Source organism: Sinocyclocheilus grahami, unplaced genomic scaffold (genome assembly GCF_001515645.1).
Source record: "Sinocyclocheilus grahami isolate Dianchi unplaced genomic scaffold, SAMN03320097.WGS_v1.1 scaffold1125.1, whole genome shotgun sequence".
In the NCBI taxonomy this organism is placed as follows: domain Eukaryota; kingdom Metazoa; phylum Chordata; class Actinopteri; order Cypriniformes; family Cyprinidae; genus Sinocyclocheilus; species Sinocyclocheilus grahami.
Genome location: NW_015506304.1, coordinates 169158 through 173736, shown reverse-complemented (window position 1 = coordinate 173736; position 4579 = coordinate 169158).

Below are 4579 nucleotides of genomic sequence, written 5' to 3'. Positions count from 1 at the left end.
AGTCTGAAGGCCGCTCTCTTGCTTCTATGTTTGTGTTCAAGCACACAGTCATCTGAAAACGATAGAAGCTTGTAAGAGATTACCAGCGGGGTGTTCGACATCCAGCCAACAGGAAACACACTCCAGATGAGAGGGCTTTACTGGCTTTGTCTTTTCTGGTCCAGAACAAACTGCATGGCCAAACAAGTAGTACACGATTTATGATTCAGACATAAAAATCATGAAAATTTTTTGTTACAGGCTACAACATTATAAGATCACAGGCAGACTCTTTAAATGCTGGTCTCACTTGATTAACGATATCATTCATCATTTTCTTTAGGTTTGTTGACCTTTTTAAATTGTTACTATAGCAGATATTTGCAGTCCTGGTTGTTGATTGGTCAATACAGCGTTCCTGCCAACATTTATGACATGAAACAACTGTTCACCAAAGCCACTGTGTATATAATTGCTCAGCCCTTTAGCAGTGGCTATATGCACAGCGTAGCACAAACCCGTAGCCGTACCTGCTGATTCGGAGCTCTTAGATGTTGTAGCGTGAGCTGACGGTGACAGTGCCTCTCGGCAGGGCTGACAGAGGGGCTCCGGCTCACTTTTCCTTTCCGGCTGTCTGTCATTGACAAAGGTGTTTTATCAGAGAGACGGCCGCTCACATATCTCGCTCTCTCTATCACCTGCTGAGGGTCACACTGTGTTCAGAGCCCGCCTCTGTGACCGACCCATGACCCTCTGACCTTACTGTTATTCCACTTATCCTAGTGAGCCTGTATGCCTGACTACTGCTGGAATCAACACTTCGGTCGTTACTTAGCCTAACCTTGTTAGGATAGGAGGACAATATTTGGACGAGATACAACTATTTGAAAATCTGGAATCTGAGGGTGCAAAAAAATCTAAATATTGAGAAAATCATCTTTAAAGTTGTCCAAATGAAGTTCTTAGCAATGCATATTACTAATCAAACATTAAGTATTGATATATTTATGGTAGGAAATTTACAAAGTATCTTCATGGAACATGATCTTTACTATCCTAATGATTTTTGGCATAAAAGAAAAATGTATAATTGTGACCCATACAATGTATTGTTGGCTATTGCTACAAATATACCCCAGCGACTTAAGTGACGGTGACAGTGCCTCTCGGCAGGGCTGACAGAGGGGCTCCGGCTCACTTTTCCTTTCCGGCTGTCTGTCATTGACAAAGGTGTTTTATCAGAGAGACGGCCGCTCGCATATCTCGCTCTCTCTATCACCTGCTGAGGGTCACACTGTGTTCAGAGCCCGCCTCTGTGACCGACCCATGACCCTCTGACCTTACTGTTATTCCACTTATCCTAGTGAGCCTGTATGCCTGACTACTGCTGGAATCAACACTTCGGTCGTTACTTAGCCTAACCTTGTTAGGATAGGAGGACAATATTTGGACGAGATACAACTATTTGAAAATCTGGAATCTGAGGGTGCAAAAAAATCTAAATATTGAGAAAATCATCTTTAAAGTTGTCCAAATGAAGTTCTTAGCAATGCATATTACTAATCAAACATTAAGTATTGATATATTTATGGTAGGAAATTTACAAAGTATCTTCATGGAACATGATCTTTACTATCCTAATGATTTTTGGCATAAAAGAAAAATGTATAATTGTGACCCATACAATGTATTGTTGGCTATTGCTACAAATATACCCCAGCGACTTAAGACTGCTTTTGTGCTCCAGGATCACATATTGGAAAATCTCTGTGCCCAATTACTGTCTAGATCAGCTGTATGCAAGCATTGTTTTTAACAATATATAGTAATATCGAAAGTAGGGGTGTGCGATATCATGATTTTTGATCGTGGGCGACTAAAATGTCTCCAAAATCTGCTTTTGAAGAAATATCGTAGTATCATACTACAGCGCACATTCACATCACATGTTAACTCATTTACACTCACGGGACACTGCACTTATTCACAATCACAAAAGTACATTTTTGCATGGGTTTTAAAGCCTTTAATTTAAACATTTCACATTTCACATTTAAAATGTTAAATATTTCATTCGCGAGCTGTTCTGACATGCGCACACACACTAAAAAGCCTGTCAAACAGCACCTGATTACTGGACTTTCACGTCTGATTGCGCTAATACTGTCAAAATCACACAAGGTTTACATATAAACACAGTTGGTTATGTCTAAAGTGAAAGTAAGCACATGAGAGATGAACAAATGCGTGTAGCTCTTAAAGTGACAGCAGCCTAATAGTAGGCTATTAAACATGCTGCCGTTTGTCATTAAAGGGACAGTTCGCCCAAAAATTGAAATTGTGTCATTATTTACTCACTCTCATGTTGTCCCAAACCTGTATTGATTTCTTTCTTGTGCTGAACACAAAAGAAGAGATTTTGAAGAACCATGGAAGTCAGTGGGGAAAAGCAGCTGTTTGGTTCCCATATTCTTCAAAATAGCTTTTTATGTTCAACAGAAGAAATAAACTACTTGAGAGTGAGTAAATGATGGAAGAATGTTCATTTTTGCTCACTCACTGCTCTTTACCACAGTCGCTTTAATAAGAATGATTAAATAATTGTTCTTATTTTCTAATAACAAAGATAAAATGATGACAAAGGTTTATCTTTGCCTTCTTTGGCCTAAATGTCTGCCATTCTTTATATGTTGTTACCTTGTAAGGCTTTGTTTGTAAAATAGGGAAATTAGTTGGGTTGTACAGCTCAGACAACTTGCAAAATAGTCAAACCAACATGACAAAGAATCGTGATTTTCCTGAAAAAAATTGTGATATATTTGCCCACTCCTAACCGAAAGTAAAAAAAGGACTTTGAGTTACTTATTAGATTAGCAAGTAAATTGCATGTGATTTGGATCAAGCTGATGTTATCATGTTAGAGCCACAGGCTCTGACGGAGTCTCTCTATTGGTTGTTAATCCGAGTGAGTTTAATGAAGTCGCCCGCAGGTCTGTGGCTCTGTTTCCAGTGTCTGTGTGTGATTAGCACGCTTCCACCAGCATGTCCTCCTGCACATCAAGTCCAACCGGCCTGCAGGAGAGGAGCTGATTTTGAGCATCCACCGCCACTAAAGATCAAATCAGGACTGAGTCACTGACACACACACACACACACACACACACTTCCAGTTGAGCACCGGAAATCAGGAAACGTGTCACGTGATGCCAGATGAAATCATGTAGTTTTATTAAAGTCTAAATCCAAAGCGTTCACATTCTCAGCTTGTGCTCCGGGACAGAGCCACACATCTGATAAGGCGGGAAAACACATCCTGTTTACTCACAAAATCGGAATAATCAGTTGCTTATGGCTGCATTTCAGAATTAAAACTGCTATTAGATTATTTCACTAGATTTCTGTGCGCTTGCTTGCCCATGCAAAAGTTGCCGCTAACGATGATAGGGTGTTCTGATCCATACAACAAATATATTGATATTTATATAATAATATAATTTCAGAATTTTGTTTGAAATATTTATAAATATACAAACATATAAAGCTAATATAGATGTTCAAATGTGTTAAAACTACATTTTGCATGTATTTTAAGACTAGAAATTGATTTTTTTTCTGGCCCCCTGAAGAGATGTTCTAATGTATTTTGGCATTTGAAGGTTTAAACATGTATTTTAATTTGGAAGAAGACATTTTCTTAAGCTGTGCTGCAACCAGTTTAGCATATAGTTACCAGGTCTAGTTTGAGTTGAATGTGGTTTGCGTGAAGCAGGCGTGTGTGTGGAGATCACATCTGATTTACACTCTAGTGTGTACACCATGTGTTCTTCATGTTAGCATTAACTGAGCTTTCTCTCAGAACGGCTTTGACCGGAGAGACGCACGAGCAGTGGAACGCAGCGGCTGGATTTGATTCTTTGCACTGCATCTTTTTGTTTATACGTCTCTCTTCACAAGAGCCTTATATTGAACTATTGGACCATCAGAATTAAATTATATAAAGTCATTGAAATCATACCCTTTGTGGAGCGGGCCCTCGTCCATATGCCCCTGTTCTCCGAGTGTGTTGATGTTTAGCAGAGTGGAGAAGCTCTGTGTCTGTGGGAGTTTATATATGTACAGCAGATGTGCTTCTTTAACTTCATCTTGTACAGCAGTCGAGTGACTGTATGAGTGTGTGTGTGTGTGTGTGTGTTTGTGTGTACCTGGTATTTATCACGTTATGGGGACCAAATGTCCCCACAAGGATAGTAATACTAGTAAATTTTGACCTTGTGGGGACATTTGAGGTCCCCATGAGGAAACAAGCTTATAAATAATACAGAATGAGTTTCTTTGAGAAAGTAAAAATGCACAAAGTCTCCTGTGAGGGGTAGGTTTAGGGGTAGGGTTGGTGTAGGACAATAGAATATACGGTCTGTACAGTATAAAAACCATTACGCCTATGGAGAGTCCCCATAAAAAATGGAAAAACAATGTGTGTGTGTGTGTGTGAGTGTGTGTGTGTGTGTGAGGGTGTGCGTGAGTGAGTGTGTGTGTGTGTGTGTGAGAGTGTGAGAGTGTGCGTGAGTGAGTGTGTGTGAGTGAGTGAGTGTGTGTGTGC